This window comes from Ursus americanus, chromosome 4 (assembly GCF_024610735.1).
Source record: "Ursus americanus isolate L20-20 chromosome 4, mUrsAme1.1.p, whole genome shotgun sequence".
NCBI lineage: Eukaryota > Metazoa > Chordata > Mammalia > Carnivora > Ursidae > Ursus > Ursus americanus.
The window spans coordinates 51,858,577-51,881,754 of NC_142130.1; the positions used below are offsets into that span (position 1 = coordinate 51,858,577).

A 23,178-nucleotide genomic window follows, 5' to 3' on the forward strand; every position below is an offset into this window, starting at 1 on the left:
AGTAATCACTTCAAATGCTCAAAGTATAATAATTAATTAGCTTTTCCTCACAAAAGCCTCAGTAAATGAGCCTTGTCCTTCCTCTTTTGTAAATTAAGAAATTCATCTCCAAGGGGGTTAAGTTCACACTCCACCTTAGCAGCTGTCCTTTTTTATTTTTATGTAGGAGTGTATTTTAAATTTTTTTCTAATAACTACTTTAAACACATACATTATTTCAAAATATTAATACCAATGGGTATATGAAGGATAGATGTAATGTTCAGTTTAACAATCATATATTAAAAACCTTGTTCTCTACTATTTGATTATCTTCGTGTGTAGCTTTGTAACTTGACCCATTTTCCACATTTTCCTACATGCAAAATACTGCCTTTTACTAAAGTAGATGTGTAAATGTGAGGCCAATTTTTGTGCTGTGCTTTCGTTCGTTATATAAAATTATATCAGTTTTAGAGAGTTGTTAATTGACTGAATTAATATAAAGTCCTTAGAATAATGATGGACACCTATTACATATTTTCCAATGGTTGAGTTCCTTACCCTACATTGCTTCAGCATTCTCTATCTATCCATAGTTATACTATCTAAGGGACATAATAGTGTACCAGTGGCTTGAATAAATTTAGTAGTAAAAAGTTAACTTGTGAGGTGCCTGGGTGGCTCAGTCAGTTCAGCATCTGACTCTTAATTTTGGCACAGGTCATGATCTCAGTGTCCTGGAACAGAGCCCCGCGATGGGCTCCACATTCAGGAGGGCATCTGCTTGAGATTCCGCTCCTTCTCCCTGTGCCCCTCCCCCTGCTTGCATGCTTTCTCTTTCTCTCTCTTTCAAAATAAATAAATCTTTAATTTAAAAAAATTTAACTCATATAATACAGCCCCGTTTGCCTGTTTTTTGGCTAAAGAATTGAGCCTCAAAACAGTTATATGTTTAAACTAACAACTCATGACCAACTTGTACCCCTTCATGTGTTTCTCCTTTCATCAAAATACCTGTATAAATGGCTCTTCCCTCAAGTATCTAAATCCAACACAATTCTCTTTGTCTCAGCAGATATATTACCATGTCCTTTAGAAAAAAAGTTATAGATGACATAATATGAATTCTATGTATTTTCTACTCTTGAACTTCAGATTTTCTATCATTTCATCCTCGTTATTTATGCACAGTTATGTTCTAGCCTGTTGAGTCCATTTGTATCTTCTCCAGATGAAGAAAAAAAATGCTTGCATGGTCAGTATAAGCCACAGAATATCCTCTGACTATTCCACTAGTCAAGAATATGGAATATGGAATGGAATAGGAAAAACGTAGGGATTTTTCTTAGTTATTCAGTGTGTAACCGAAAAACAAAGTTCCAAAATTCTTTGCTTAGATGTTTTGTTCCCAGTGATATATAGTGATGTTATAACTTGGCTGCTGCCCTTGTTCATGATTTTACCCAGGTAGGACAGATTTATGGCTGAGGTCGGAACTATAAATTAAAGTCTGCCATGGTTAATCTGATAAATATTCCACAGAGTTGGCATAATCGTGCGCATATGAAGAGAAGCAGTATTCTCCACTGTGTACGTGTTTGTTCTAAAGACAGCATGACTATATTCAAAGGCCTAATTGAGAATATTTCTAAAATTGTGTAAAAATTGTTTAAAAATCTTATATTTAGAAAGTACAGTTCAGCTAAGTTATAATTTTTTCCATAGGATATATACTGTAGAAAACAAAATACTAATTGGCCAGCAAATATTTGGGCATGACCAGACTCGAAAATGAAATGAACTGGTAGGTTCGCCTGCCAGCAGTGTTGCAATCTGACTAGCAGATGATCATTTGGCACCTTAGAATATGGGAATGATTGACTCTACATGACCAACATTTCACAGATCCTAAGCTGGTACAGGTAAAGGTAGGTAATTACTTCAGCCACCCAAGGGGAAAAGAGGGAGCAGGTGTTAGGCTGCCAGCACAGCTCGGGTTTCAACTCATTTCAAATATAAATGTAGCTGGTTGTAGGAGCCAAGAAATTTGGGTCAGTTGAGATTTTCACTGTCTCAATTTAGGGGATTATAATTGAGTTTTTGCCTCTCTGACCTGATTCTTTCTAATGCATTTCCCATATTGGTAACTTTAAAATTTAACTTTTCCCTAAGCTCTTTGTGTTCTCGCAGAGTCACTGAGAATAGAATTCACATGCTGTTTCAGTAACAACTGACAAATTTGTCTTTTGAGAGATTTACGGCATCAGCTTGTCTGACAGAAGAGCTGATCACAGAAAGGATAGGTTTGTCTGTTTGTTTCCTGGAGTTCCTTATGCTCTGTTATAGCTATAGAACTGGAGGAGGGAAGGCGGAGCAGGTAAGTGACTGCAAGGAAAGTGATTTAAAAAAAAAAAAAGAAGAAGAAGAAGAGCAAATGGAAATGATGGGGAAAGAACCAAAGTAGGAAAAAGTGATTTTTCTTTTTCTTCTTAAAAATGTATACCTTGGGGCGCCTGGGTAGCGCAGTCGTTAAGCGTCTGCCTTCGGCTCAGGGCGTGATCCCGGCTTGATGGGATCGAGTCCCACATCGGGCTCCTCTGCTGGGAGCCTGCTTCTTCCTCTCCCAGTCCCCCTGCTTGTGTTCCCTCTCTGCTGGCTGTCCCTGTCAAATAAATAAATAAAATCTTTAAAAAAAAAAAAAAGTATACCTTGTTGGAAAAATTGAATAGTCAATATTAAGTGTGACTAATTCTATTTAGTACTCAAAGTGACCTATGGTGCTCAGAGACTACTGAGCACAATTACTTTTTTTCTTTTGACACAGGGACATTAATATGAGCACATTTCCTTCAGAATTTCCTTCCTTCAGCACCTACATATCCCCAGGGGCAGTTGAGGAATTTAGAACTGTTTACCCTATAATAAATGGCTGTGCTTCACAAAGTTCCTTTGTGTTTCAGCAGATTTTTATCTTCTCACTTCAATTTCAGGCTGTAGGTTTTCACTTCTTGAAACTGCTTTACAACTAACTACTTTTTTCTGCACTCACTAGTTCATCCCCCTTCAATGTGCTCTGGCCAGGGAAAAGAGGTAATTGCCTTTGCAGAATTGTGTGCAAATATCTCTTTGAAGATTTCATCTAGGAGTTAACCACAAAAACTTTAAATGCATCATTTTATTGCTAGGAGGTAATTTTTTCTGGAGCTCATATTCCAAATGGTCAAGGTTATGGAATATCAAACCTTAAAAAAATGAGATCATTCCTTTTTAATAGTTTGTGTTCTTAGTGTATTCCATTTTTTTTAAATAGATTTTATTTGATATCATGTTCTGGTTGAAGTTTTCCTCATTCTCTCATTTTAAAATTGATGTTTTCTCTTCCAATTCCCACAGATCTAAACTATTATGTTGGCTAGATAACTGCCTGGCATTAATTTATGTATGAAAATTATTCTTCTTGAGTTGGAAAAATTTTCCCTCAACATCATTTTATCTATCTACCTGATTATATTATGATAAAGGCTAACATAATTCAGGTTTTTTTCACATAGAATACATTAGGACTTAGCCTAATTCATTTTTCATTTATAATTCATAACTTCCAAATTCTAACTTATAACTTTTAATTTCTGTGGCCATTTTTGGAACACAGTTATCAATTCAAGAGGTGATTCCTAGAATAAGAAAATAATGGAATTTAAAGGAGGTCTCAGGAAGTTCCAATATATGAAATTTCTAATTTGATGCATCATTATCAATACATTGACAAATAGATTTTTTGGGAATGTATTTAAAATTTTAAAAGGGAGTATTTTTGGAAATTTTGTTACTGCATAGTAGCCTAACCACAAGTATTTGGGCCACACAGATTTTAATCTGTCTTGACTATCAGTTATAGCTTGTGTAATCCTGAGAACTTGAATTAATTATCTACGGGGCCATTTCCTCTTCCACAAAATGGTGGTTGTAATATTTCACTTAGAGCATGATTTATGTACAAATACCTAGCAACATACTAAGTAAATGATGGATGCTTAATTAATTATATCTTTATTTGGCTGTTTTAAGTTTTCTCTACTACTATTAAAGCCCTGTTATATATTTTATTCTCAATGAGTTTGGAATAAAAAATAGCTTAACATTCCCCGTAGTAACCCCTAATGTCTACTGATCAAACTGAATTCTTCAGCCATGATTTTCTTTACTTCTAATTTTTTTCAGTCTCTTTTCAGTATAACACTTTGGGCATCACACACAAAATCAGGTGTGCTTATAGAATTTGGAGCAAGGAGAAAGGTGTATAAACATAGGTGCTTTTATGATCTCACAAGGAAATGGAGATAACAAATACCATTTAAATGCAAAGCTGAAGGCTCATGACACAAAGCCTCCCAAATTGGGTACATTCACAAAAAAATACCTTTCTTCTTGTAGGTATGCACTGGAGCTGGGCAGGAGGCACCACACAAAATAACCACGAAGAATTCCCTGTTCTAATGAATCTCCAATTCCTTTGATTTATTCAGGGTCTTTCTGATTTATGATTTTGCAAATCTCACACACATACACATACATAAACACACACCCCACAGTGCATTATCCTAATGCTTTAAACTGGCTTGAATCATTAGCCTTTCTGCACGGTTGTGATTTCTACTCCCCTCCTGATGACGCTATTTTTGGCAGTTTTGGTTCAAGTACTCTTTTCCAGTCAGGGGTTATCCATGCTCAACCCAATGTAACCACTCACAAAATTACTCAAGTGTTGATAGCTGGGTAGTATAATCACGAAGACTACATATTTTCTTTCTCAAATTCAGTTCCTGTATTCCTGGAATCATAGCATTCATCTAGGTGAGACACTTTCAAATGACAAACCGGAATTCATAAGAATTTAATGGGAAAAATCACTAGTCTAGAAATCGTAACAAGAAGAATGGTGGTAAGAACTGAAAATTGCCTTTTATGTTAAACAAATTTAAAAGGGGATATAAACGCTCTTTTCAGATATCTAATGGGTTGCCATAACGCATAAGGAAATAACAACAAACTTTCTCTAATACCAGAAAATAAGTAAAATTAATGAAAATGAAAGGATTACAGGTTAAAAAAAGAAAGCACAGTATGAAAAATAGAAATTTAGTGAGGAACTCCTTGTTATTAGAAATACAAAGCAGAAGATGAACTACACTTTATTCTTCCCAATCTCCATCACATGGAAATAAGATATGGAGAACATACAGAGAGAATGAATGCCAAGAACAGATTAATAGGATAATTGACAAGGTGCATCCAATGCCAACATTCTCCAATCCTAGTTGACTTTTTTTGAGCAAGAACATAATGAGACTTTTTCTGAGGAAAAAAACTATATGGGCCTCATTTAGAATGCAGAATGATTTAATTAATCAAGAAGTAATGAACAGCAGTTATAGATCAGCCTAATGGTCGACTATATAGAGGATAGACATGAAATTCAGGATATGACTCCTAAACAGAAGATAGAAGAGGATTACAACCACTTTTAGGTTGGGATAATAAAGGCTCACTCTTAGAAGCAAATTTTATATTCATTATGATTATGTCTGTGTATCTGGTATTTTCCACCAGGTGAGTTTTGTTACTTAGCTATGACCTTCAGCCTTACCCCTGATTAATGAAGGAAAACAAGATACAACACTTGACATGCTCTAGCCTCAGAAATAATTCCAGAAAATAAACCTTGTAGGGAAATATACATAACTTTTAAGCCGTATGCTATTAGCAGTATTACTAGCAAATAATAGTCACAATCCACATCTAAAAAACTATACATTAACCATTTAACCAATGATGGATAATTTTTGTGAAATGCTGATTTTTTTATTAGCAAATTTAAAACCTTTCTATAAATCTTATATATAAAATCATAGGCATTATTTTATAATCTAAGAAACTGATTAACTCTTGAAAATCGAATAGCATTATAACTTAAAATATTACAGCCTGAGGGGCGCCTGGGTGGCACAGCAGTTAAGCATCTGCCTTCTGCTCAGGGCGTGATCCCGGCATTCTGGGATCGAGCCCCACATCAGGCTCCTCCGCTAGGAGCCTGCTTCTTCCTCTCCCACTCCCCTTGCTTGTGTTCCCTCTCTCGCTGGCTGTCTCTGTCTCTGTCGAATAAATAAATAAAATCTTAAAAAAAAAATATTACAGCCTGAGAGAGGCCAGAATTTGGGAGAAGACCTAGAAAGTTTTGGAGTGCCATTGCAGATGAGGCTTTGGCTGACAAGAAAAGCCTAGAAGGGACTGGGTGAGGAGGGGGATTTTGAGTTATTCTTTTTGGCCTAGGGTTTAGTGATTTCCCTTATACAACAAAACTGCAGGAAAATTCAACCACCTCACCTGTATTTTAAGGACTAAGAGTTGTCCTGGGTTGTTCAAAAGGAGATTGGCTATACAAATTAGTTCCAGTTGTCAGCTCTGTTAATAACAAATGGGTTTCTCTGCTGGGAGGTTCTGATGGAAGATTCTGACAAGAGACACACTTTTAATCTATATCTACCTACCTACCTATCATCTCTCTATGTAATCAATCTACCATCTATCCAGTAGCTGGCTGCCTATATAGCACAGTGTTCTGTTGGGTGGGAAAAAAATCTTCAGTTTAGTTCCTATGAGATTCTGTGGTATCAGCATTTCCATAGTGTAGGAAAATGCACTTTGCACATCTCTGACTATGGGAAGCCCAATGGATTGACCACCCCAACAACTGTGCCCTAAAACCATCATCGTGTTCATGTTGAGGATACACTTCCCACAGGCTGCTGTCAGGTAGTAACTGAGCATGGCAGGGATAGTAAGGTGGACTACTCCTGGGAGACCAGACACAGCTCTGATGACAGACTTTGGCTCTGTGAGGCCCCCCAGCCCTTCTAAATATCCACAGATCTAAGTTACAGTCTAAGCAGCTTTTTTTCCTTCTGTTTCTCTTTCATAAGTCAGACCTGTGTTGCAGACAGATGGCTCCTGCCTCCATTCCCTTTGTTTTCCGACCTGCTTTTTACCTAATAATCTTTTGGTGCTTACTCCCAACTTGGGGTCTGCTTCTTGAAGGACGTGACTAACATAAGCAATGGATGATTGCTTCCATTGAGGTGAAAGATGAGGCATGGTTGTATGATGAAGCTGAGTAGAAGAGGACTTTGAATTCTAGAAGGCAGGCTTTTAAAATTTAAAAAGGCCTTTTGTAATGACTGTAAATAACAACATCATGCTTAATGCCTACCCATTTTGGAGAGTAGAGAAACTTTGATATTCTTTAAACTTCCTTAATTGTGTAATAGAGATGTAAGCTCAAGCTAACTGCCTTGGCATACTGAGAAGTATTATGTGCATATGCCATACCACAGTGTATGTTTCTAGAAATTATGAATAGGGAGAATACTAACACAAAGTTTTTATATGGGATGTAATACGATCTTCAAAGATTTGTTTTATTCTAAATATCAAAGATTAAGCATAGAATTTTTTTTTAAAGCTGAGTGATAGTCATTGTACACATTGTTCAGGAGTAAAGAAAGATGATAAAGGAAACACTGTTAAACCCAGCTAGGCCACTATCATTGTTAGAGTTCTGAACAGTAGAGGTATGCTTCCATTTGCTATAGCTATTTCATTTCCCCATTAAAAAAAATTATCCTGTGAAGCATTGATTTTTATGCAGATGCAAATGCTAAAGTGGGACAGGAAAAAGCAGTCATTCATCAACACATAGATTTTGAGATTTAATTACTTTTTAAATATTTCCCATAATTATTCTTCTGTTCCAGATGTCTAGTTTACCCTCTGCATACCCTGGAGATTTTTGCAACATTTATAGTAAATTGTAAAATTCTTGGATTAACTTAGAGTTTGAAGAGTTTGTGAATTCATTTTATTAGATGTATTTTTCTAATGACTTCTAGTTTTTAAATGATCGGTTACGAATTCAGTGGCAAGAATTTAAAATTCTGGATTGACATCATTTGTGGGGGAAAATGAAAGCATATTATTTGGTTATCAGAGATGCATAAAGACAGCAAGCTGAATTTCTTAGCTTGACAACTTAATGTCTATTTCTTAGCATACTTTTCATGAGAAGTGTGGTAATCTGTTAATTACCAATCCTTAGATTTAATATAAAGAAGCTCATCTAAGAAAAGGCACATTAAAATAGGATGAAAAAAATAGTAAATGTTCTATATGCAATCAGAATTGGTTTCAGAATTTGTTACATAAAGAATGACATTATAGGGGCGCCTGGGTGGCACAGCGGTTAAGCGTCTGCCTTCGGCTCAGGGCGTGATCCCGGCGTTATGGGATCGAGCCCCACATCAGGCTCCTCCGCTATGAGCCTGCTTCTTCCTCTCCCACTCCCCCTGCTTGTGTTCCCTGTCTCGCTGGCTGTCTCTATCTCTTTCAAATAAATAAATAAAATCTTTAAAAAAAAAAAAGAATGACATTATAATAAAAAATCAAAGAAATAGAAGCTCAAATTCAATGCTACTTAGATATGGTCTAAGTTTCCTCCAATTATATATATTTCTGGTTCAACTGTATGTCTCCCAAACATTTTCCTTGAAAGTAAAGATAAGACCTATCAAAAAATACTTGACATTTCTGAAGAGAATTAGCAAAATTCTTACATGCTTTTCCAATATCTGATCTGTTTGTATACTTAGGGTTACTGGTGCTTACTAGAAGCGTTGGTGGCAGTTGCCTTGGTGGCAGTACTGTATTGAGCACTGTCACTTCACTTAAAGAATTCTTCAAGATCCAGTAAAGCAAATAGCAATGGGAATATAAGAGGAAAATACTCACAAATGTGAATTTTAAATAATCTTAATGGTAGAAGAACTTAGGCAAATGTCTTACCAAATATAAGAAAGGGAAAAAAACATGACAGCAAGAAAAGCCAACCAGCCAGGAGCAGAGTGAACAAAGGAGAGAAACATAGCAGGAGAGAAAGCCAGAAAATTAAGGAGCAGCCAGATCAGGTAGGGCCTTTTCAGTTATAAGGATTTTGGCTTTTCCTCAGTGATAAGAGAAGTCGTTGAGAAATTTTGACCAGAAGATGGATATCGGGTTCACATTTGAAGAACACTATTCTGGTTGCTATAATGAAGATAAACTGAAGAAACCAGTTAGAAGGTGAGGATGGTTGGTGGTTTTGGCCAAACTAGTGATGGTGGTCAAATTAGAAGTGATAGAATTCTGAATAGAGGTATATACCCTGCTTTTTGAAAGTTTGCATTAAGCCACTTCATTTTTATAAAAGACCTATATTAGTACCTATTTTTTGCTAACCAAAAGAAATTCAGAGGATTTTTGCTTTCAGGAAAAAAGACAAAAGCAAAAGTAGCCTTGAACAATTGTTTTGCAGCAAACCTCCAGCAGCAAGAGTGGCACCACCAAGCTCCTTCCCCCGGAACTACACTCAGCATCTCAGCACGAATTTGCCATAGCTTTGAACTGTGTCTGTGAGCATCTGTGCTTTGTCTCGATTTATTTTGTGTATTCCTTAGCAAGATATGTCCTAAGGTATCAGAAAAGCTTAAAAGAGGTCATCTTTGGAGTCTGAAAACACTAAAAAAAAATTTCCTCATAAATTAATATTAATTGCTTCTTGCTTTATACCACCGTTTTGGCTTGTGAAAAATTTCATAGCCATGCTCTACCTGTGGATAGCAGTGGAAATCTGTATACTAAGGGTACAGTGGATAGATGACTGACCAGAGTGAGTTTTGAAATTTAGAGAGGACTTGAACTTGGTACCAATGTCTTGGCCTAAGCAACTAAAATAGTGTTACTATAAACTGAGTTGGGAAAGATAGAAGAGCTCAATTTTGTATACAACAAGTCTGAGATCTCTACTGGACATCCACATGGATATTGAGTGAGCAATTGGATACCTGGTTCTGGAATTAAACAGTGATATAAAGGCAGGAATAATCAGCATATAGATGGTGTTTTAAAACATGAGACTAGATGAATTTACAGAGAGAAAAGGTGCAAGGGCTGAGACTTCTAGAGGTCTGGAAAAACCAACAAAAAGAGACTAAGAAAAATGTTCAAAAATGTAGAAGAAATCCAGTGACTTTCTGAAAGACAAAAGAGAAAGTACTTTATGCAGAAAATGATCACCAATGCCAAACATTGTTATTAGGTCAAATAAGATAAGGTCCGAGAGATAACTAGTAGATTTGAAACATAAATGTTATTGGGGAACATAGAATGGGCTACAAATCTTTTTTTTAAAGGGGAAATTCCCATTATTAAAACATCATTGTCTTAAGTTTTTATTTAATGATTAATTAACTCAAAAAGAACATAGGGGCTTACCCAATAGAAAAATAGAGCGCAAAATCAAAACTTCTGGCCTCTTATGTAATACTTATACATGATTAAAATAAAAAACAAAATATAGAAAAGTAGACTAAAAAGAGAAAATATTATTAATAATTTTTCCTCTTTGGGTATATAAGTATTTAATATTTATTTTATACACACATGGAAGCAATTTCAGAATTTCTCTATTTTGGCAAAACTAACACCTGGAAATGAAGATTTTTTTTCTTTAATTATTTTACTGTGATGTGGAGGGCATTTTACCTATTACATTGGGTAATTCGAAGGCTTCCTGGAATCCTATTTGTCACGAAGTATAAAAGGTCATCATGAATGTCATTTGCTGATATTAAACACAGCAACATGGACCATTGAAAAGAATAATCTCCTATTTAATTAGAGTAGGAGGATCTCTGGAACTGTCAGCCAGCTGTCTGCTTCTAACTGTGATGTTAAGAAGAAACTGTATTAGAAGAATATGGACAATGTTAGAAATACCTAAGTAGCATTTAATAATCTAAAATTTAGAGATATTCAAAGTTGAAGGTCAATTTTCAGGAGTGTCATACCCACACGCACACAAAAACACCCTGAATTCTACATTCATTTTGGCCTCTTAAAAACAGAAAAAGCTTAACATTTTATTGCCCTCATTGTCTCCATCAGAGTGAAATTGAAATAATTACCCTTACAATGCCTTTCATTCTGTGACCTTCAAAGTCAAAGCCACAGTCCTACATAGTTGATGTGTTTTGTGTGTGTATTTTTTTCCTAAATTACCTGACTAATTGCTTAACACTGTGCTTCACTTAGGCAAGATAAAACAGGCTGGAGAGAGATGAGAATTAGAAAAATTTTCCTCACAGGTATCCCTAGAGTTGAGATGTCAATATAAAGAGGGTCTCAAAAGCTTTTTAGAAGCATTTCTTTGGTCTTGATTTGTAGACAGTCATATCTTGATTCTTAAATGATGGCAAAGTTCGTATCATATTCCATCTCACTTAACATTTTAAAAGAAGAGCATTGATAAAATTAAGGAAAATGCAAAATTGATAGCAATGATTTTTTTAATCAAATGGAAATAATTTCTGAAGATGACATACTGCATTTCAAAGTTTGCTTTAGGACCTAGAAAGCATTTAAAACAAACTTGTCTTGGGTTGCTTCATTCTGGGAATTTTTAAGTTATATACACATTCCATGCCAGATCTTTACAATAACCTATTGCCATGTGGTTTATAATGTGGTAGCTGAAAGTGCAAAGATATGCTACTCCATCTCATTTTTTTCCCAGCTTTGGAAAAGGATGAAGTGTTAACTAAAAGTAAATGCACACTTGCATATATACTCGTACACAATTTTATGATATAGTTCGTGAATAGACAGAGATATTCATTAGTATTATGGATTATATTTTGTGAAACAAAAGCACTGTTTCCCAAAAATAGATTTCTTTGCCTGACTTCTGCAGTGTCTGAGAGTTTTATCATTAGTGGAATATTCAGCTGCTCACATTGGTCATTAGCTCTAAATCACAAATAAACTTTTTAGTTTGGCTACTAGTCTGAACTGGGCTTTGCTATAATGAAATGGTGGTCAGGTGGGGTTTATTTCAGAGATAAAGAAATAAAAATTGCTATTCACTTTGTTAGTCTGCTAAATCAAGGCCCTCTGTTGAAATTGGAAAAACCTCTCTAACGGACAGTATACTAGAGGTGCACAGTCTCTCACTGGCAAGTACACTAGCTATAATGCATTAATGTATATTAAAAAGAAAAAACAGCAACAACCACAGCAGGCATATACACTCGTATTCTTGCTGTAGGACCATAGTAACTTTCCCATACTTTTTTTTTTTTTGTGAACACTTATTCAGACATAACTCATATACCATATGTTCCACCACTTAAATTATACCATCCAGTGGTTTTGAATGTATTCATGAAGTTGTGCAACCATCACCATAATCAATTTTAGAACCCCAAAAGATATCCCATACTTATTAGGGGTGACTCCCCATTTACCAGCAACCTCTCCAGTCCCTGGCTATCACCAGTCTGCTGTCTCTATGCGTTTGCCTGTTCTAGGTACTCATACAAATGGAATCATTTATGTACTTCCACCTCTCGGCTATTACAAATAATGCTGCTTTGAACATGGGTATGCAAAGAGCTCTCAGGATCCAGCTTTCAATTCTTTGGGCTATATACTCAAAGTTAAATTACTGAATCATGTGGTAATTCCACATTTAAATTTTGAGAAACTGCCACACTGTTTTCCATAGAGACTACACAATTTTATACTCCTACCAACAGTGCCTAAGCATTCCAATTTCTCCACATCCTCCCCACCACTTATTTCATTTTTTTTCCTTTTCTTTTTTTGATAGGAGGTGTCTCAGTGGTGAATCTTACTGTGGTTTTGATTTGCACTTCCCTAATAATTAGTGATGTTGAATGCCTCTTCATATGCTTGTTGGTCTTACACTCTTTTTGATAATATAGTCTGTAGGGGACTTGATTATCTGGATATTCTGTGGACCATCTCTGTGGTCCCACCATACTGATGCCATCATATCTATTGGAGCAGAAGTTGTAGTTCTTGGAGTGCCCCTGTAAATACACTTGCATGCCAGATGGTAGTTATAAACCCTCTAAAAACTCAAAGACATGCTATATTACTTAAGTTTTTAATTGTGTTCATATGCTGAGACCTCTCCAAAGTAAAGAGCGTGTTATTATACCTGGTGCTTCCTAAACACTAAGAGGCACATCACTTGCAGGCCTCTTCAGATTTTGGAGATAGTACATACCAGATTTGAGAATACTGCAAAAAATCATTTGTTGGTGTGTTGAAAGAACCACAGTTTTTTTTTTCTTCATTTTTTAATTTTAACGTTTTATTATATTATGTTAGTCACCATACAGTACATCCCTGGTTTCTGATGTAAAGTTCCATGATTCATTAGTTGTGTATAACACTCAGTGCACCATGCAATACGTGCCCTCCTTACTACCCATCACCAGTCTATCCCATTCCCCCACCCCCCCTCCCTTCTGAAGCCCTCAGTTTGTTTCTCATAGTCCATAGTCTCTCATGTTTCATTCTGCCTTCTGATTACCCCCCTTTCTTTATCCCTTTCTTCCTCTACCAATCTTCCTAGTTCTTATGTTCCATAGATGAGAGAAATCATATGATAGTTGTCTTTCTCTGCTTGACTTATTTCACTTAGCATTATCTCCTCCAGTGCCGTCCATGTTGCAGCAAATGTTGAGAACTCGTTCTTTCTGATAGCTGAGTAATATTCCATTGTATATATGGACCACCACTTCTTAATCCAGTCATCTGTTGAAGGGCATCTCGGTTCCTTCCACGATTTAGCTGTTGTGGACAATGCTGCTATGAACATTGGGGTGCATATGGCCCTTCTCTTTACTACGTCTGTATCTTTGGGGAAAGAACCACAGTTTTGAAAGTGGCCCAGAGTGTAAGAGGGAGTTGTGTAAGAGACTTGAGCTACGATACCATTGGGCCTTACTTCTTAGGGCATACAAACCAACAGATTCTATTGTGTTGTGGGTATCTCTGGTACATAAAGACTTTCTCTGAATTTTTAAAGCCCTATTAGAGGAGTTATAGCAGCATAGAATCCTAAAGGTTCTGGAATAATGCTATGCCATATTCCTCAGATAAAGATTTACCACCTGAAAAGCAACTTCTGCTATGGTACTGGCCCCTAAGTAGGTACTATGCACCTAACATGGGACCTCAAATGATTGTATAGTCAGAAAGCATCTACCGAGTCATAAATTCAGGTAAGAATATCAGTAAAGTATGGTATTATAGAAGTGGTTTATTCAGGATTGGGCCTGAACTAGCCTAGAGAATATAAGTATCAAAGAGGTTGTTATGGAGCCCCAAGTCACCTACTATTGTTGGAACTTTTCCCTCGACACATGTTAATAACCCTGCAGAGTATAATCTACACCCAAGTGATAGAGTTGGAATTAAAAATATGGGCCTGCTTTGTGGTTGGGATGGCTTGAGGGCTGAAAATTAAGCTACACTCCATCTTTGCCTGGAGTGTAGAGGCTACTCTAACCCTTGAGGGCTGAAAATTAAGCTATGCTCCATCTTTGCCTGGAGATGGTCCTAAAAGAGCGTGGAGGTAAACCTTCCTAATCAACATGGCTTTGGCCAATTTGTGAGGTCATAACCTGGAATGAGAGGAAAAGTATACTGAGTTATAAATGCTCCTGGACTGCTGGGCATTTGGAAGAGCTTGGCTGGTTGGTCAGGAATTTGGAAGCATCAAGAATGAGAGATTGAAGGCAAAGAAGTTTGGGAGTATATGTGATTGTAGTGGACAAAAAGTGTGGAGATCATTTCTTTCTCAAATCAATGACTAGCTAGGGAAAGACACCTGTATCTAAGTGTTAGAACCTTTGGGTATAAATTGAAATTGGGTTTGTGGAAATCTGTAGACCAGGCTCCTTTCTGAGTTATATACAAAGTAATGGCTTTAACTCTGTCCTTTGATGTGTCAATAATGCAAAGTTTTTTCTTGTTTATTTAGTAACTACTCTATAAATGATTGACTCAGCTCCTTTGCATATTTCTTATTGCCTTACCATTCAAGATCTATTTTTGAGAACATTCATGGCTTTTTTACATTGCTTTGTGGACTATGATGCTACATTGGTCAGGGCACCTTAAACTTGTCTGTAGCTAAATGAGGGATGAGTGATAAGATGTTTATGTCAGTTATAACTTTTTTGTACAATTAATATAAAATACTCAGAAATGAATGAATAACTCTGTGATGGTTCACTGTGCTGAATTGGTCACATGTGTACTTTGCTAGGGTGCTATTCAAATTCCAGAGGAGCATTTGAAGGAAATCAGTGCCCATATTGTCATGGCCAGAGAATGAGCTGATGCATCCCCATTGCCAGTCATGGTTTGCCTCACACCTTTTTTACCCTTCTTAGGGGCTGAAGGGTGCTTTGGGATAATAGCCATAAGAATGAGACAGACTTGAGGGTGGGTATGGGACTAATTTTTTTTATTAACATCAATTCTGATATAATCAAAACTTCTACTAATGAAAGCAGAAACATAACAAACTTCCCATAGAACATTTTTCATTTTTCCTTATGAATAGCATTATTTTAGGAATTGCTTCTTACTCTCACAAATTTACAAAAATTGTAGCAGCCATTTCTAAGACCTGTTTTTCACCATGCAGTCTTGAACATTTGCACTGAAGCTTAGGTTAAAATGCATCTTTGTTTCCTAAATCAGTCTTCACCATTAATGCTGTATGCGTTCCCATTTTTTCTTAGGTTTCCAAGCTTTATGTCAACCCATCCTTTACTGTGAGCCAACCCAGCCTCCCATTTTCCATCCAGGCTCAATACCTTTTCTTGGTGAGATAGCAATTCTAGCAGAAAGTCTCTGTCATACTTTATTTCTGTTGCCTAGAATTTGCTAGCACAAAATAGTGGGCAGTAATATTTGGTATGTGACTAAATAAATGAAGGAATGAATTATTAAGTTTGAATGGTAACATCATTCTTCTGGAATAATATTAATAATTTTGCTGAAATTATCTTCAGACAGTAAGTGTGTTTCACTGTCATGCTATGGCATCAGGGTGTGTACACATTCTATTGGAATTAAATTTGAGGAAAAAGCCATTTTATTTTTTTTGTTTTTTATTTATTTTATTTTTTAATTAACATATAATGTATTATTTGTTTCAGGGGTACAGGTCTGTGATTCATCAGTCTTAAACAACACCCAGAGCTTACCACAACACATATGCTCCTCAATGTCCATCACCTAGCCACCCCCCCCAAACTCTCCCCTCCATCAACCCTCAGTTTTTTCTCTAAGATTAAGAATCTCTTATGGTTTGTCACCCTCTCTGGTTTTGTCTTGTTTCATTGAGGAAAAGGACGTTTTAAAAACCTAGCAAAATCCAAGTGGAGATCAGTACATCTGTAGGCCCTAGTGGGAGCTTGAATTTTGCCTCCCTTCAACTTGCTTCTGCCTTGAGCTTCTTCCCTTTTCCCAAAGAAGAAGAAAATTAGTGGGCAGGTGAAAAATAATGGGTCTGGACTGGTTGGATTTGTCAGAGTGATGAAGAATGGGATTGAACATTTTAGCTCTTATATGGGAGTGCATTTTAGGATGAGTGGGATTTCCATAAGACTAGAACATTAGATTCAAAGGAGATGTTGCCTCTTTAGAAATGTCTTCATTTCAAGAATCCCAGGTGGTAATACGGGGGCTACTCTAACCCTTAAAGAGTGGCTATTCTCTTTGTAGTTGTTGTTGATGAGTCTTTAATCCTCTTGCCACTTCCATATCTTCCTTTACACACCATCAGAACTTTAGCCCAGAATTCAGGTGAGGGCTAAAGGGGCGGGGTCATGAGAAGGCCATTTGGCCTACTTATAATTTTGTAATTTCTATGTCATTAATAGCTTATGTCAAATGAATTCTCCAAGTGTAGCATAGCACAAGATGAGATGCAGTTTGGAGAAGCTCTCTCATGGTAGCATGTAGCAGTATTGAATATTTATAGTGTATTACATATACACTTTACAGATGTTTACAAAACGTACAAAATGTTATGCATATTGACCTCCTATTAACATCTCAATGTGCCTATGGACAAAAGTCCTTATTATCATCATTCACATTTTTGAGTATTTTGACCAGAGAATTAAGTGAGTTGCTCAATTTCACACAGCTGTTAAGAGAAGTAATTAGAATCACAACTGAAATAGCCTGGCTCCATATTCCACACTCCTAATTTTTTCACTATAATTCTTGTCCATAAACAGAACCTACATTTGACAGACCTTGACTTCTGAGTACACTTTTCTCGGAAACTTAAAGGTAGCATGTCTATGAAAATGCTAGACAATATTAAGTAACCTATTCATTTTACAAATATCTAATTCCTGCCTTGTAACAAGTCTTATGTTTCACTGTTGGCCTACATCTTTGGCCAATAATCTACACAAATGAATATGGCCTACAATAATGACAATCAGAATAATAATATAATCAAAGTAAGGATAACCTCGTCTTTTATAATATTTAGGTAAAACAATTAAAATAATAAAAATTTAACATTAATAAAATAAAATTTTGGAGATAACTACATATTGAAGAGGTAAATTAGAAGGAAAGAGAGGAAAAAACTTCTGTGAAAAATTGTATTTCCAAGCTAGAAAACAGTGTGACAACTTTAGATTTATGAAAGTAGAACAAAATAACTTTTTCATGTATCCAGGCTTTAGTGGTACTCCTCTCTGAGTTGTGTCAAAGGGAAAGAAACTATCTTGTCAGGCTATTAGTAAAAAGAACATGAAATGAATTGTCTGATTGAAGTTTTTAATTATAAGGCACTATAGAATGAAATATTTCAATAAAATATTGTAGTTAAGAAATAGAGAAAGTCACTTAGCAAATCTAGCATTGCCTTTACATTCATTGATCTACCCCTTCTTCTTATTAGGTCGGTCAGATGAAAATAGACTTAAGTGCAGCCTTAAATGTAATGAAACTTCATTCATAGTTAAAGGCCTGTAACTTCTCTACTAATACATTTGGAATGACTTCCTTCATTCTTGCTGATGCGGCTTGATGAAACCTGACCTTTGCTCTTTCCACCCAAGTCCTAAATTGAAATGCTCTCTTATGTCTATGCATACGGGGAACAATCTCTCTCTCTCAAAATGAAACCTTTAGATATAAATCTAACAAAATATAAATAACACATCTAAAAAATAATGTAACAGAACTTGTATCCTGAGAATACAAAACGCTGATGAAAGTAATCAGAACGGAATAAATGGAGAGACATGTTATGCTTATGGACTAGAAAACAGCATAGTAGGGATTTCAATTACAGCAAATGATATATGTTTAATGTGATTCCTATCAGAACCCTCACAGAATTTTTTATGAATATAGATAATTTTTTTCTAAAATTTATATGGAAAAGCATAGGAATTGTAATGGCTAAAAGAATTGTGGAAAAAGAATAAAATAGGAGGAATGACTCTATCCAATATTAAGGCTCAATATAAAGACACAGTAATCAAGATTGTGTGATATTAGCAGATAGACACATAAAAGAATCCACTTGTAGACTCATCCAAGTATAGAAAACATAAAGGCAGCAAAATCAATTCAGTGGAGAAAGGATAGGTTTCCAGCAGGGGTAAAACAATTGGATACCACAGGTGTGTGCGCGCGCACACACACACACACACACACACACACACACACACAGAAGTGCAGAGATAAATGTAGAACCTCTGAATTCTCACAGTGCAGTGTGCCCCCAAGACAGCAGTTCAATTCCTTAACTTCCTTCCCAGCATATGTTTATATTTTTTAAATTAGGGTATAATTGACAAAAATCATTACATAAATTTCAGGTAATCAACATAATGATTCAATATTTGTGTAAATTGAGAAATGATCACAATAAGCTAGTTACTTTCTGTTATCAAACATAGTTACAAAATTTTATTTTCTTGTGATGAAGACTTTTAAATTTACTCTCTAAGCAACTTCCAGACATGCAGTACCATGTTAACTATCGTCACTGTGCTGTACATTACATACCCTGACTTATTGATTTTATACTGGAAGTTTGTACCTTTTGGTCTTAACCCGTTATGCCCACCCTTCAACCCTCTATACCCCAACCACCATTTCTGGCAACTACTAGTCTGTTCTCTGTGTCTGTGAGCTTGGTGTTTATTTTTAGATTCCACATGTAAGTGAGATCATACTATATTTGTCTCTGATTTATTTCACTTAGCATAATGCCTTCAAGGTCCATCCATGTTGTTTCAAAAGGCAAGATTTCATTCTGTTTTATGAATTGTATTCTATTTGTGTGTGTGTGTGTGTGTGTGTGTGTGTGTGTGTGTGTGTGTGTTTATTCATCCAATGATGAACATTTAGGTTGCTTTCACGTAAGCTATTATAAATAAAGGCAGAATAAACATAGGGGTGCATATATTTTTCTGAATTAGTGTTTTCATTTTCTTCAGATAAATGCTGAGAAGTGCAAAACCTGGATCATATGGTAGTGCTCTTCTTAAATTTTTGATGAATCTCCATATTGTTTTCCATAGTGGCTGCACTAATTTACAAGCCCACCAATAGTACACAAGGGTTTCTTTTTTCTTTTTTTTTTCTTTCTTTTTTTTTTTTTAAGATTTTATTTATTTTTTTGACAGAGATAGAGACAGCCAGCGAGAGAGGGAACACAAGCAGGGGGAGTGGGAGAGGAAGAGGCAGGCTCCCAGCAGAGGAGCCTGATGTGGGGCTCGATCCCATAACACTGGGATCACGCCCTGAGCCGAAGGCAGACGCTTAACCGCTGTGCCACCCAGGCGCCCCGGGTTTCTTTTTTCTAATCCTTGTCAACACTTGTTATTTCTTGTCTTTTTTGACAATAGACATTTTAACAGGTGTGAGGTGATATCTCATTGTGGTTTTCATATGCATTTCCCTGATGATTAATAATGTTGAGCATGTTTTCATGGACTTATTGGGCATCTGTATATCTTCTTTGGAAAAACGTCTATTTCATGTCTTCAGCCCAATTTTTTATTGGATTGTTTGAGTTTTTTTGTTTTGTTTTGCTGTTGAGTTGTAGGAGTTGTTTATATATTTTGGATACTAACCTCATCAGATACATGATTTTCAAATATTTTCTTCCACTTAGTAGGTTGCTTTTTCATTTTATTGATTTTTCTTTGCTGTGCAGAAGCTTTTTTGTTTGATATATACCAGTTGTTGATTTTTTGCTTTTGTTGCCTTTTCTTTTGGGAAATCGGATCCCAAAAATTCATCATCAAGATCGATGTCAAGGAGTTTACCATCTAAGTTATCTTCTAGGAGTTCTAGGAGTTTTAGGTCTTACATTTAAGTCTTAATCCATTTTGAGTTAATTTTTGCATATGGTGTAAGATCATGGTCCAGTTTTGTTCTTTTGTAAGTGACTGTCCAGTTTTTCTAGACCATTTGTTGAAAAGACTATCCTTTCCCCATTATCTACTATTGGCTCCTTTGTTGTAAATTAACTAACAACATATGTGTATGTTTATTTTGTGGCCCTCTTCTCTGTTCTATTGGTCTATGTACCTGTTTTCATGCCACTACCATACTGTTTTGATTACTATGGCTTTGTGATATAGTACAAAATCAGGGAACATGATGCCTTCAGCTTTGTTCTTGAGATTGATGAGCTATACAAGGTGTTTTATAAATTTTAAGCTTGATTGTTCTATTTCTGTGAAAATGCCATTAGAATAAGCATGGGAAACTATGGACTCTGAGAAACAAACTGAGGGCTTCAGAGGGGAGGGGAGTGGGGGAATGGGATAGACTGGTGATGGGTAGTAAGGAGGGCACATATTGCATGGTGCACTGGGTGTTATATGCAACTAATGAATCATCGAACCTTGCATCAGAAACCAGGGATGTACTGTATGGTGACTAACATAATGTAATAAAAATAAAATAAAAAAGAATTTTTTTTTAAAGATTTTTTTTATATTTATTTATTCGACAGAGATGGAGACAGCCAGCGAGAGAGGGAACACAAGCAGGGGGAGTGGGAGAGGAAAAAGCAGGCTCATAGCGGAGGAGCCTGATGTGGGGCTCGATCCCATAACGCCGGGATCACGCCCTGAGCCGAAGGCAGACGCTTAACCGCTGTGCCACCCAGGCGCCCCTAAAAAAGAATTTTGATAGGGATTTCATCGACTCTGTAGATTGCTGTGGGTAATATAGACATTTTAACATTAATTCTTTCAATTCATGACCACATAATATATTTCCATTTATTTGTATCTTCTTTCTTTCGTTTTTTAAAAATTTTAATTGATGTATAGGTGTCATTAATACTAGTTCCAGGTATACAACATAGTGATTGAACAACTACATGCATTACTAAATGTTCACCATGATAAGTATATTGTAGTATTATTGGCTATTATCTCTATGCTTTACTCTTTATGCCTGCAAGTTATTTATTTTATAACTGGAGGTTTGTACCTCTTAATACCCTTCACCCATTTCACCCTTTCCCCCCCCATCCCCTCTTTGGCAACCACCAGTTCTCTGTATTTATAGGTCTGTTTCTTTCTTTGCTGTTGTTTGTGTTTTATTTTTTTATTTGTTCTTTTTTTTTTTAAGATTTTATTCATTTGACAGAGAGAGACACATTGAAAGAGGGAACACAAGCAGGGGGAGTGGAACAGGGAGAAGCAGGCTTCCTGCTGAGCAGGGAGCCCGATGCAGGACTCGATCCCAGGACCCTGGGATCATGACCTGAGCTGAAGGCAGATGCTTAACAGCTGAGCCACCCAGGCGCCCCTGTTGTTTGTTTTTTAGATTCCACATACAAGTGAAATCTTGTGATATTTGTCTTTGTATGGCTTACTTCGCTAGGCATAATACCCTTGATGTCCATCCTCATTGTCATAAATGGCAAGATTTCCTTCATTCTTATGCTGAGTATCCCATTGTGTATATATATACATCTTTGCCTATTCACCTATTGATAACACTTAGGTTGCTTCCATATCTTGGCTACTGTAAATAATGCAATAAACATGGGATGCATGTATTTTTTTTTTGAATTAGTGTTTTTGTTTTCTTTGGGCAAATATCCAGCAGTGGAATTATTGGCTCACCTGGTACTTCTGTTTTTAGTTTTGGGAAAAACTTCCATGCTCATTCTTTTCCATAATGGCTCTGTAATATACATTACCACCAAAAGTGCACAAGGGTTCCCTTTTTCCACATCCTTGCCAACACCTGTTATTTCTTGTCTTTTTGTTACCAGCAGTTCTGACTGGTATGAGATGACTGACTTTGATTTTCATTTTCCTGATGATTAGTGATGTTGAGCATCTTTTAATGTATCTGTCAGCTTTTTATGTATCTATTTAGTTCCTCTATTTTTAGTTGGATTATTTTTTAAGTTTTATAAGTTCTTTATATATTTTAGGTATTAACCTCTTATGGGATCTATCATTTGCAAATATTTTCTCCCATTCAGTAGGTTGCCTTTTCATCTTATTGATAGTTTCCCCTGCTGTGCAAAAGCTATCTAGTTTGATAATAGTCAAAATTGTTTGTTTTTGCTTTTGTTTCCCTTGCCCGAAGAGACAGATCCAGAAAAAATATTGCTAAGGTGGATGTCCAAGAGATTACTGCCTGTGTTTTCTTTTAAAATGTTTTATGGCTCAGATTTTACATTTAGTTCTTTAATCCATTTTGAGTTTATTTTGTGTATGGTGTAAAAAAGTTGTCCAGTTTCACTTTTTGAATTGTGCTGTCTGGTTTTCCCAGCACCACTTATTGAAGAGACTTTCTTTTCCCTGTTGTATATATTCTTGCCTCCTTTATCATAGATTAATTGACCATATATGCATGGGTTTATTTTTGGCCTTTCAATTCTGTTCTATTGATCTATGTGTCTATGTGCCATACCATACTGTGTTGATTACAATAGCTTTGTAGTATATCTTAATATCTGGGACTGTGATACCCTCCAATTGTGTTCTTTCTCAAGATTGTTTTGCCTGTTTAGAGTCTTTTGTGACCCCATACAAATTTTAGGGTTTTCTTGTTCTAGTTCTGTGGAAAACACAATTTGATAGAAATTACACTGAAGCTGTAGATTGCTTTGGACAGTATGGACATATTAACAAAATTCTTCCCGTCCATAAGCATGGTTTATCTTGCCATTCAGCTGTGTCACTTTCTATTTCTTTC

At 36.1% G+C, this 23,178-nt stretch overlaps 1 long non-coding RNA gene across 1 annotated transcript in view; it reads right to left on the reverse strand.

Moving 5' to 3' along the window:
* Positions 1-2,417: 2,417 nt before the first annotated feature.
* Positions 2,418-23,178, reverse strand: part of LOC148110248 (uncharacterized) — a 262,411-nt gene continuing 241,650 nt past the window's right edge. The window contains exon 4 of the long non-coding RNA XR_015724101.1: positions 2,418-2,644. This is a non-coding gene — a long non-coding RNA (uncharacterized LOC148110248). The remainder of the gene's footprint in view (positions 2,645-23,178) is intronic.